The sequence below is a fragment of the Lonchura striata genome, chromosome 8 (genome assembly GCF_046129695.1).
Source record: "Lonchura striata isolate bLonStr1 chromosome 8, bLonStr1.mat, whole genome shotgun sequence".
Lineage (NCBI taxonomy): Eukaryota > Metazoa > Chordata > Aves > Passeriformes > Estrildidae > Lonchura > Lonchura striata.
In genome coordinates, this window is record NC_134610.1 from 37,127,054 (window position 1) to 37,138,973 (window position 11,920).

General features: G+C 56.3%; 1 long non-coding RNA gene across 1 annotated transcript; it reads left to right on the plus strand.

Moving 5' to 3' along the window:
- The first annotated feature begins 411 nt into the window (after positions 1-411).
- Positions 412-10,611, plus strand: LOC116183842 (uncharacterized). The gene is made up of 3 exons (XR_004148535.1): positions 412-478; positions 1,364-1,431; positions 10,327-10,611. It is a non-coding gene; the product is annotated as an uncharacterized LOC116183842 (long non-coding RNA).
- The last annotated feature ends 1,309 nt before the right edge of the window (positions 10,612-11,920 follow it).

The window sequence follows — 11,920 nt, forward strand, 5'->3', positions numbered from 1 at the left end:
GATAATCCTCTGGCTGGAGGAAGATGAAAGCTGGGGTATGGGGAGGAGTGAAAGCGGCAGCAGCCCCAGCTTTAACTCTTCTCCCGCCGTGGGCAGGGTGAGGTGCGCGGCGCTGCTGCCCTGGCTCTGGCATTCAGCCCGCACCCAGGGCTACCCCGGGAGGGGGTCCAGGAACCGCTCGGCTCCGCACCCTGCCGGCCTGGGCTGGGCTCACGGCACTATGAAGGAGGCAGGATCGTGGAGTTCCCGAGCCCCATGCACGCAGTGAGGGCGAACGAAGGGCCAGAAAGGAGAACTGGGTGCCATGCTGAGAGCGCCGGGCTCCGTGCTCCGGGACTCGCATAAGTGCTGGGAGAGGGAAAGAGCTCGGCTCGCTGATTCACTCCCTCCTTCAAGACCAGACCTGGTCTGCGAGCCGAAGCCCTGGGCTTGGTGGAGTAGGAGGTGCCGGGGCAGGTCCTGCGGATGCCCTTTAGAGGTGAGGGTGCTCTTCGGCACCCCGGACAGAGGTGGGATGCTCCTCGGGGGGGGATGTTCCTTGAGAGGGATGCTCCTCGGGGAGAGCTGTGCCTCTCCCACTCACCACCCCCGGGGAGCGCCCCCGACCCTGCAGGAGACCGCCGGCTGTAAGAGCCCCAGCCCCGGGGGCTGGGAGTGGGCTGAGCTCGGCCCCGGCTCACCCGCCCGGGGCGGGCCGGCCCTGCCGCCCCTCCCCTCCCCGCCCCCGGGGCCGTGCCGATCCCGCCGCTCCGAGCCGAGCCGAGCCGAGCCGAGCCGAGCCGAGCCGAGCCGAGCCGAGCCGAGCCGAGCCCGCCTCTCGGAGCGGAGCCGCGCCGCGCTGCCGGCGCCGAGCGGGCACCATGCGCACGGGGTGAGCGCCGGGGCTGCGGGGCGCACCGGGGCCCTGGAGCCGTCGGGGATGTGGGGGCACAGGTAGTGCGGGAAGGACGGAGCCGCTGTGGAGCGACGGCGCCGGGAATCTGGAACCGCCGCGGAGGGAGGCACCGGCACCCTGGGACAGGACGAGGGAGGGAGCCGCCGGGGAGGAAGGACGAGGACTCTGGGGGGCGGGGGGTCCTCGGTGTAGCCGCGGCGGGACCCCAGGAGCACCGGTACCGCGGGGACACCGGGGGAGGCCGGCAGCAGCACCGGGAAGGCGCCGGCTGGGAGGCACGCGTAGCGCGGGGAGCCGGTGCCCTGGCACACGAGGGGCTGGGGGGTACCGGCACCCTGGAGCCGCCGGGGCTGGGGGACCCGGCTGTGACCGCTGGAGGACCTCGGGGTGGGGTGGGGTGGGGGCCGGGGGGCGCCCCGCATTCGGCAGGAGGATGGGTGACCTCTCTCTCCCCTTCCCTTCCCGCAGGTGCCCCCCGCCGCGGCTGCTGCTCGGGTTCTTTGTCCTGCTGGTCCCCGCTGCTTCCCAGGAGCCGGGTAACGTGCACGGGATGCTGCGGGATGTTGGGGAGGGGAGTGCCTGCCTCCGTACCCAGGGTTCCATACCTCCTCCCTGTCCTGAAGCCCCCCATCGCCTGGGAGGCTCTCCACAGCAGGAATGGGGACTGGAGTCTCCCCTCCAGCCAAATGCTGCGCCCAGTTGTGATTCCCGAAGCTGAGGGTGATTCCTTTAATGGCCACATCCCTTGTGGCTCCCGAGCCCGGGGTGTCCCGTGTGCTCCATCCCATCAACGGCCACGGATGCTGGGGAAATCCTTGACTGCAGTTCCCTGGGAGGAGAGTGGTTTATCAGGTCCGTGCTGGCTGTGGGACAGGCAGGATAGCGTTGCCCCAAAGTGGCCGTGCTCCATGTGTTAGCGTTTTCTTCACGAATCCTCCCTGTGGCTGCATGTCCTTGGAAGTGTTATGAGTGGTTAGGAGCCTCGAGTGTATGCCCTGGGGATGCAACACCTCCCATACTCTTCTGGGCTTTTCCCTGCCCTCGGGGCTCCCTGTAACATCCCACTTCTCAAGCTGCGGGTGCAGCTGGGCTGAGAGAGGGGAATTCAGTGCTGACTCAGCTCTTCAACGCTTATTTCCCTACGAGGCACATGGAGCCGGTTCTCCCACTGCCTGTGTTTCTGGTGAACTTTACCTCCCCGACAGGAAAGCTTCCTGCCGGCTGCCAGGCGGGATGAAAGCCCTCCTACCCTTGCAGCCGGTCTCTGGACGCGTGCCCAGCACCTGGAGGCAGGAACAGCCATGGCTGGCACAGGGAGCCCCCACCTGGATCCCAGGAACCCAACTGCCAAAGCTGCTGAGCTGCAAGGGACAATCCAAAAGTGGATTTTCTCTGGGGTACTGGTCTGGTCTTTGACTTGTGCCAGCATGGTGTGAAGCATCACATCTTGTCCCTCTCTGCTGTCCCAGGCAGGGCATGACTTTTCTGTTAGTGGCATCCCCAGGTACAGGAGAATGGCAAGTCAGCCATGAAATTGGTGGATTATTTACTGGAGCAAGGCTTTGTGTCATTCAGGAACAGCTCTGGCACTGTCTGTGGGCAGCGGGGTCAGCTGTGGAGGGAAGGAGGCTGGCTGGGGCAGCAGGGATACCCAGCACTCCCAGAGCATGTGTGGGAACTCTGGGAGAAGCTCTCCAAGTGCCCTGGGCTGCATTTATGATGCTGCTTTCAGTGGCATGGGTGCCTCCCCAGGGACCGCAGGAACAAAGCTCCCCTTGGAGATCTGCAGAGATGGGAACATTGTTCCCATGTGAAATCCTGAATTGGCTATTTTAGGTCCCTGGAGACTGTCCAGTGCAGCCAAGCTGAGCTGGAGGGCCAGGCACTGCTTTAATAGTGGGTACTCAGAGTTATCCATGCCCTTCCCATCCTCTCCATCAACATCCTGGGGCACTCAGGGCCAGCCAGGACCCTCTGCAAGAGATGCATCCTCCAGCTTTGGTTAGCCACGCTGGGGGCCCCGAGGAGGTTGCCCAGGGCAGAGGGGATGAGTGCTGGGGGAATGCAGCTGGCGGAGGTCACCACTGGCAGGGAGGTGCCTGTCTCACCCAGCTGACTTGGCCGTCTCCCAAAGGCAGGCTGCAGATCAGGTTTTAAAGGAATTCAGTGGGTTGGTGTGGCTTTTTTCCTTCTTTTCTTTTATTCTTCCCCCCTTCCCTTGGTTCAATGTCCAAGGACTGCAGGGCCTGTTCTGCCAGCCTGCCTTTGTGATAGCTCTGGGGAATGTTTGCTGCAAAGGCTGTCCTGGTATGGAGATAACTTTTCTGTTTATCTGCCTGCCTTGCAAATTTGGGGGCTTAGCTGCCCCAAGTTGGGCTGGCCTCTTATCACTGGATCTCTGGGATTCCTCAGGAAAGGCTCAGCCCCAAGGGATAGTGTGAGGATGCTGCCTCAGGTCTGGTCTGGCTAGTGTGGGGGGAATCACAAATAGGGCTATGAGTGACCTCAGGCATGGGCTGGATCAGGTGCTGGGAAAATCCCCATTCCTGGGGGGGCAATCCTGTGCCAGGTCCCTGGATAGGGGCGATCTGCTGGCCAGGCCACTTCTGGTGGTAGAAGCAACCATGCATTGGAACAGAGTGCCCGGGGAAGTGATGAAATCACCATCCCTGGAAGTGTTTGAAAAATGTGTTGATGTGGCTCTTGGAGACATGGTTTAATGGTGGAACTGGCTGTGCTGGGTGAGTGGTTGGATCTGATGACCTTGGAAGTCTTTTCTAACTGTAGTGCTTCCATGATTTGTTATCTTCTCTCACACTGGATTTCTGTGCTTCCATTTGGCGTCGGGAGGAGCCCCAAAAGCAGCCCCAGCTCTGCTCTGCTGCTGCTGAGGGTGCAGACAGCCCCTGGGAATTCAAGCTGCCTTCTCCCACTGTTACGGACAACAGGTGCTGGAGCTGCAGGTTGAGAGGCTCATTCCTGATAATTTTCATCCCCAGTGGGCTGTGGGTCTTTCTGGCTGGGATTCCTCACAAGGAATCACTGTGCAAAGTGATTTACAACCTGTGGCACAACTGCTCTGGCATCAGCACCTGGTGGGGTTTGACGGGGCATCAGAGCTTTCCTAGCATTATTTTAGGAATTTCTTCAAAAGACATGAGGGAATTGGATGTGGGCAGCACCCAGCATTGTGGGTTTGGCTTGGACAAGGTTGGCACCTCTCAGCTCTGACAGCGTTGTTTGACCACTGAGGTTCCCGGCAGGGGCTGGAGGAACTGGGGAGGATGCTGTGCTCCAGGAGCTCCTCAGGCTCTTCACCTCCTTATCAGCTGGCAGGATTGCTGTTTGCAAAACCTTATCTGTGCCGAGGGAGCTGCTGGGGAGGGGGAGCTGCCCAGGCTGCCGGCAGCTGAAAGGTGACAAGGCTGCAGACATCTCCCTGCAGCACCTCTGAGTTCCTGGTCCATCATCCTGGCAGGTGGATCGCATCCCTCCTGCCTGTCCCAAGGAGGTGACAGCAGGGAATAAGTGGCTGTGCTTGGGTGGCGCTTTGGGGCTGGAAATGAAGTTTAAAAAGAGACTGAGTAATCCTGCAGAGTGGCTGTGCTCTCTGGCAGTTTGCTTTGATTGAAGAACACAACCTTTTCAAGCCCTAATCCTAATTTGTCCATTACTTCCCCAGCTCTGTACCCAAACTTGGTCCTTCCACAGCATCCATTCTCCCAGAGCTTTTGTGTTGGTTTTAGGTTTCCATGTGGTGTCTGCTGGCCCAGCACTGTGAGTACCTGGGAGCTCCCTCCCTGCTGCTGCGTGTCCCTGGAGGGTTGGAGATCTGTTCTTCTCTGTGGCCACTAGAAAACCCTGCCCATACACTTCCATATTCTGGAGAAGCAGGGTTTTTTTTTCTCTCTCTGAAGAGCAGCCTCTCAGTGACACTGTTCCCTATTTATTTTGGCCTGCAGCTGGACTAACCTCTCCTTCCAGTGTTTATGGCGACAAAACTTGGGTGCTGTTAAGCAGCAAATCCAAGCCCTTGGAGAAAACATTTTGCAATCCTGCTTCAAGCGTCACTGCCTGGCTTAAAACTCCCTGAGCAGAAAAATCTGTGCTGCTGGGAAACTGGCTCTGCTCTTGGGGGGATGTCACCTCTTCTTTATGAGGAGAAAGGGGCATGTGGAGCCAGGGGAAAGGACTCATCCCAGGCTGCATCCTCTGTTAAAAAAGAGGGGGAGAGACTTTTTGCCGGAGTCTGGAGTGACAGGACAAGGGTAAATGTCTTCACACTGATAGAGGGGAAGGCTGGATGGAATATTGGGAAGGAATTCTTCCCAGTGAGGCCCTGGCACAGGGTGTCCAGAGAAGCTGTGGCTGCCTCTGGATCCCTGGAAGTGTTCTAGGCCAGGCTGGATGGGCTTGGAGCACCTTGAGAAAGTGAAAAATGTCCCTGTCCATGGCAGAGGGTGGAACAAGGTGAGGTTTGGTGTTACTTCCAGCCCACCCCATATTCTGTGACAGGAATGTCACCTCTCTTCTGCACCACTTTGGCCTGTCATTACTGTTAGGGATGATACTCTAAACCCTGGAATAACAATCCCAGCAAGTGCACTGTCTTTTTTTCCCAAACTCTTGATAGTTTACCAAGAAAATAATTAATTCTGGAATTTCACTAGAGAGTTCAAAGTACTGAAGGAGACATCTGGGATTAAGTATTGATGTATATCAGCAGCCCAGAGGTATGGGATTAATAAAACATTCTAACGATTCTTCTGTTGTATCTGATGATATTTGGGAAAACATTGGAGAGGAGTCCTTTCCAAGAGCATGCTGCAATCTCTGTGAGTGTGCAAGCCTGGAGGTAATGTCTTGGATGTTACAAAGAAATTCTTCCCTCTGAAGGTGTCATGGCACTGATACAGGTTGATGAGAGAAGCTGTGGCTGCCCCTGGATCCCTGGCAGTGTCTAAGGCCAGGCTGGATGGGGCTTGGAGCAGCCTGGGATGGTGGAAGGTGTCCCTGCCCATGGCAGGGGGTGAGACCTCACGGTTCCTTCCTACCCAAACCACTCAGTGAGGTTCCATGATGGATGAGTTCCACCTCTCCCCGTGTCCCAGTTTCCTCTCTGCCAGCTGTGGGGGTGCTCTCCCTGGCTCTCCTGTCCTCCAGCCACATTCCTCATCATTTGGGTAGCGATGTGTGTGGAGCAGCGCTGCTGCTACCCTCGGGAGGATGTGCCCTGTCCTGCTGATGAGTGGGAGGTGGTGCAGGGGAAACCTGCAATGATTTCAGCTGGCACTAAGTCCCCTTAAATCCTGGGGATCGGGAAGAAGTCCCTGACTTTGTGGGTGGAGGAAGGCACATGGTAGCAGCAGCGTGTGTGGCTGTTAGTGTTGGGCTTGGTTAGCCTGGGGAGCTCGTTGCCAAAGATATCACTGAAGCACAAGGAGCTAAACAGGGTTAGAAAATGGTTTTGAAATTTGTGCAGATACCAGGGGCTCTGGCATTGCCTTAATATGGATTTGGAACCACTGGGAGAGACGGAGAGGCTTGAGGGCAAAAAACCTCCACCCCCTCGAGGTGTGATTGTGGTTAATCAGCCCTTTGGGGGTGAAGGGGTGGTTCCTACCACCCGAAGGTGGATGGCTTTGACCTCCTAAGGAGTGTTGGAATGAAGCAGGACACTGACATCCCCTGGGCTGTGGGCTGGGGCTGCTCCAGGGCCAAGGCTCCAGAGGCTTGCTGTGCTCCTGGCTCTGACCAGCAGCACTGTTTGGCAGCAGCAGCCCCGGCACTGGGGCTTTCTCAGCAAGCAACATCTGGTCCGGAACATCCCGTGTCTTAAAAAGGTTGCTTTTGCAGAATTTTTATTGCTTTTTTTTGGCATCGCCTCCCAGCCCTTTTCTAAGATGGAAATTGGTCATTAGTAGATTTATTGGAGTTTTATTCCCAAGCTCAGTCTGCTGGTTTCCTTCTCCCCTGGGGACTATAAGATCTTGCTGTTCTTCTGACCTTGTCCCCGGGTTGTGGGAGTCTGCTCAAACAGTCCAGGGTGGGAATAGGAGCTGGAGCACCTGGAACCCAGCATTACCATCCCCATACTCTTCCCACTGTCACAACTGGCATAAATCTCTGAGAGCCCAATGGTCCTTGAAGCTACTTCGGAGTTTATAATTCCTAAATTAGCCACTTGCCTTCCCTTTGGAAAACATAGTAATCAAACCAATTTATTCTTTTCCATCCTCTTCATTAGTCTGTAACTTAATTGAGTTGGAGATTGTTGACTTTTGGATAAACAGCAACTTTTTGATAATCCCTAGATAAGCTTGTGGTGCTCACTTGTGGCATGGTGGGAAGGCATCTGTACAGCTTATTCCTTCCCCTTTTCTTTGGGGTCCCAAAATGTTTTCCAGAGGGGCCAGGACCCTTATCCTGGGGACCTAGGACATGTGGGTGACATGGAACCCCTGGACACATCGTGTGACACTATCAGTGATGCCAGCATCTCCCCAGCTGGGTTCCAAATTGGAGAAGTGCCCTGTTGTGCTAGGAGCTGGGGCTCAGCAGGGTACTGATGGGTGGGAGTGGGTGGAGTAGAAACCCGCAAGGATTCCAGGTGGCACTAAGTCCCCACGGATATCAGGGTGCAGAGGAAGTCCCAGCCCCTGGCACTGCGGACTGAGAGAGGTGTGTGACAACAGCACGCCTGTGACTTTTGGCTTTTACTGTAGATTCTTTGAATGGTTTGGTTTGGAAGGGACCTCAAAGCCTGTCTTCTTCCACCCCCTGGGCATGGGCAGGAACACCTTACACTATCCCAGGTAGCTCAGATTTAGGATTTGATTAACCAGTTGTTACTTCTAGAGCTGCTCTGGGCACATCTTTTTGGTGGGGAGATGGTGATGTCAGGGCCACAAAGGTGGAGGGCGTGTGGGTGTCCTGGCATCTCCCGTGCCTGTGTGTGGTACCCAGTGGGCTGGGCTGGGCTCTTGATTGGAGTCTAATCCCACCAGGACTCTCGGGGTGCTGGGCTGGATGGAGGTATCAGACAGTTCCCTCCCAGCCAGGATGCAATGGAGTCGTGGGCCTGGCTCCCTCTGGGTGCCAGGGGGATGGGAATCCTCATGGCATCCTTCAAGGCGGGGCTGCCAGCCCGGCTCCAGCCAGCCCTTGGCTTACGCGGACACTGACGGCTCCTTTCCCACCTTCTTCTCCTCGGGCTCAGCCGAAAGAGTTAAGGAAGCCACTGGAGAGGGGCCCCCAGAGGCAACTGCTGGAGGTAATAATCTTCCTTCGGCTCTTTTTTCTTTTCCCTTGCTAATTGCGGGGTTGACATCGTCCTCTTTCATGAAAGGCTCTTTTGTCAGCCGAGTTGCTGGGCAAAGCCCGGGCTTGGCAGCAGGTTTTGAGCCCCGGGCGTCTCCTGCACATCCCTCTCCGGCGGCAGGTACTGAAATGATTCTTTCAGCGACGGCGATGTCCCTCCCTCTTTGGCTCCCGTCTGAAACAAAACCTAACACCTAAACAGCGACAAAAACCCCTCCTTTCAGCCAGCGGGGCTGCTTTGCGGCCGGTTTCACCTCGGCAGCGGAGGGAAAGGTCAGCCCGTCTAGACTAATCCAACGAGTGCTGGATTTCTACGCCTGCGGGTGTCCCAGCAACGTGGTTAACCCTCAGTGCGGGCTCCAGATCCCGCTCCATCCCGCTGCATCCCGCTCCATCCTGCTGCATCCCACTCCATCCCGCTGCATCCCGCTCCAGATCCCGCTCCAGATCCCGCTCCAGATCCCGCTCCATCCCACTCCATCCCGCTGCATCCCACTCCATCCCGCTGCATCCCACTCCATCCCGCTGCATCCCGCTCCATCCCGCTGCATCCCGCTCCATCCCGCTCCATCCCGCTGCATCCCGCTCCATCCCGCTCCATCCTGCTCCAGATCCTGCTCCAGATCCCGCTCCATCCCGGCCTGCTGGTTTTGGAGTGCCGCTCCCATGGCCGGGCAGCCCCAGAGTGGGGCTGGGCTCCGCCCCGCTCCCTGCGCCTGCCCCGGGCTCTGCCAGCAGCTCCCGGGGCCGAGCATCAGCCGGCGGCAGGGGAATTGAGAAAACTGGTGGTAGAACAACCTCGTGGGTATTTGATCCACCCCAGCGGTGGGTGGGCCTCTGGTGAAGCACTTCTGCCCCAAGAAGGACACCAGGCCTGGTTTGGGGACCACACTGGAGTGGGATGCGCCACACCGGCACCGTGGGACAGCCTGTGTCGCTGTAAATCTGACTCTCACAATGAAGATGGGTCTCCCGGTGCATCCCCTGATCCCAGTGCTCCCTCCCAGAACATTCCTTGCCTCCCAGTGCTCTGGTCTCCCACTACATCCCCTGTATCCCAGCACCAGGGCTCCCAGGACATCCCTCCCTCAGTTCCAGCTGTGCAGGGGTGGCTGTGAACCCCTGACACCCCTCTGACCTTGGGGCAGCAACAGCAGCAAACAGCAGCAACACCAGTAAAAACGTGTCTGTTTGGGTCGGGAGCAAAAATCCCTCCCATTTCCTTCATTTCCCTTCATTGAGCTGTTTTTATCTCTCTGCCCACCTGACGGCCCCAGTTTGCCTCCAGGTGTTCGGGTGGAGTCTCCCTGCCTGTGTGCAGCAGGTGTCAGAGCCCAGCACGCAAAAATCCGATGGGTGGCTCCCAGTGGGTGCTGTGCATCTGGAGCACCCACATCTATGGCACAGCTGCCTGATAAATTGTTCCATTTCAGTCTTTTCCAGCCTTTCCTCTGCTTTCCCAGCGGCCCCTTTCCAGGCTTTCTTCTGCCTTCTTTCCTTGTGAAGTGGCCGGCCAGAATTTCTCCCAAGGGCCATGAAAGCTTTGCTGTTCCCCCCATCCCACTGAGCTCTGATGTCCCCAAATATGGGGTGCAAAGGAACCAAAAGGGGTTTGGAGAGCACAGTCTGGGTTTAATCCTTGCTGTTGCCTCGGGAGGAGCCAGGAGCTGGCTCCCAGTGCAGCCTCAGGAGCTCCTGCAGGCTCCAGCATCCTCCAAAGCGAGGTCCTGGTCCCAGGGCAAGGCTGTCTCCGAGCTGCTGGAGCCTCAGTGCTCAGGCTCTGCACCCTGCAGATGGCCCCACATTTTAATGAGGAGCTGGCTAAAGCTGGTGAGGCTGTGGGCCTGGCAGAAGGGGGGTTCATTCCCCCAAATCCCAGCTGGGTGCTCTGGAGACAGGCTGCAGCTTGCCCGGAGTCCCAGAGTGTAGGTCCTGCCTACATAGGATTTTTTTTTTTCCCCTGCAGCTGGAGCAGGTTAAGTGGGGTTTTAGAAGCGTTTTCTTTTCTCCTGGGTGCTTAAAACAACAATAAATAAAATCCCAGCCCGGCGAGTGACACTGCTGCTATGATGAAGGGAAGATTTATGGGGATTTTTTTTTTAACTTTACAGGTCACTGCTAGCATTTGTGGAATTGGCTTTGCTGCAGGAAAAACTGGTTTCCAGCATTCCTGTTAAGAAGAAACTTCTGTGATCGTGTAATTAAAATGCAGAAGAAAATCAAACAGCAATATTAAAGTAGATGCCAGAGGAGCTGGTCCTTTTAGCTGGGTCCTTTGGAGGCTGTGTGTGTCCTCTGCCTTGTTCTGACCTTGGCTATGCTGCTTGTAGCCTGTGGCAGGGAAAAAAAGCAGCTTTTTTGCAATTTTGAGCTCTCTGGCTCCTGCACCAGCCTGCAAAAGCAGAAAAAAAAAAATCTACATTTTGACCATGGGAATGTTTTAATCCATCTTGAGACGGTTTACAGAGTTTTTTTTATCACCTTATCTGAGCTGGGGCTGGCACCAAGATGAACTCCTGTTAGGCAGGGAATGTTGGGACTGTGACTCCTCCATCCCGTAAGTGAAAAATTATGGATTTGACTTATCCCCATCCTCTTGCAGTAGGACAGATGCAGCCTGCAGGGTCTCATCCTGGGGGTCCTGGCTCCCCAGAACTTTTAATCAGGAGTTTCTATGTGGGTTTTGTTAGTGTTTTTTTTTGTTGGTTTTGTCTGGTTTGGGTTTTTTTTGTTTGTTTGTTGTTTGTCTTCAGAAAAGATTCACTGCTTAGACTTGGATGTTTGGGATGTGAACATTTTTTTATCTGGGATGGTGATATGAGAAAAGACCCCCTGACTTTTGGGGCACCTTGAACTCAAAGCATGGCCATCAGGAGCAAAACCATCCCAAATCCCAGAATGCCAGGTTTGGGTTGGAAGGAACCTTAAAGTTCATCCAGTCCCCACCCCTGCCATGGCAGGGACACCTTCCACTATCCCAAGGCTGCTCCGAGCCCCAGTGTCCAACCTGGCCTTGGGCACTTCCAAGGATCCAGGGGCAGCCACAGCTGCTCTGGGCACCCTGTGTCAGGGCCTGGCCACCCTCTCAGGGAACAATTCCTTCCCAAAATCCCACCCATCCCTGCCCTCTGGCAGTGGAAGCCATTCCCTGTGTCCTGTCCCTCCATCCCTTGTCCCCAGCCCCTTTAGGCACTGGAAGGGGTTCTGAACCCTCCTTCTCTGACAGTGCTCAAACCCCAGCTGGACATGGTCCTGTGCACCCAGCAGGTGAGTCTGCTTCAGCAGGGCTTGGATTTGCTGATCTGCAGAGGTCCCTTCCCAGCCCCAGCCTTCTGGGACCCTGTGCTGGATGAATGACGTCTCCCTGCAAGGCTGCTCAGCCTTCCCAGGCCGCCCCCCCTTTGAACTCTCTGGTATGTGAATTTTTGCTGGTGTCAGAGGGTCGGCGGCTGCAAAATCCCTCCCGGTTAAAGCGGGGGGAATACCAGTGTGTGCAGCTTGGGATAATTACCAGTTGTCAGCAAAACAATAGTGACATTGTAGGGCAGGAGTAAAGGGAAAGGGCCCCTGTCTTGAGAGTAATGTTACTTTTCTATTTAGGTTGCCATAGTCTTTGCTGAGAAATGGCCCTATTCCCTCTAATCCCCCCCTTCAGGCATGCCTGCTGGGCTTTTTTGTGTGGTTCAGTTTTTTTTTTTAACCCCT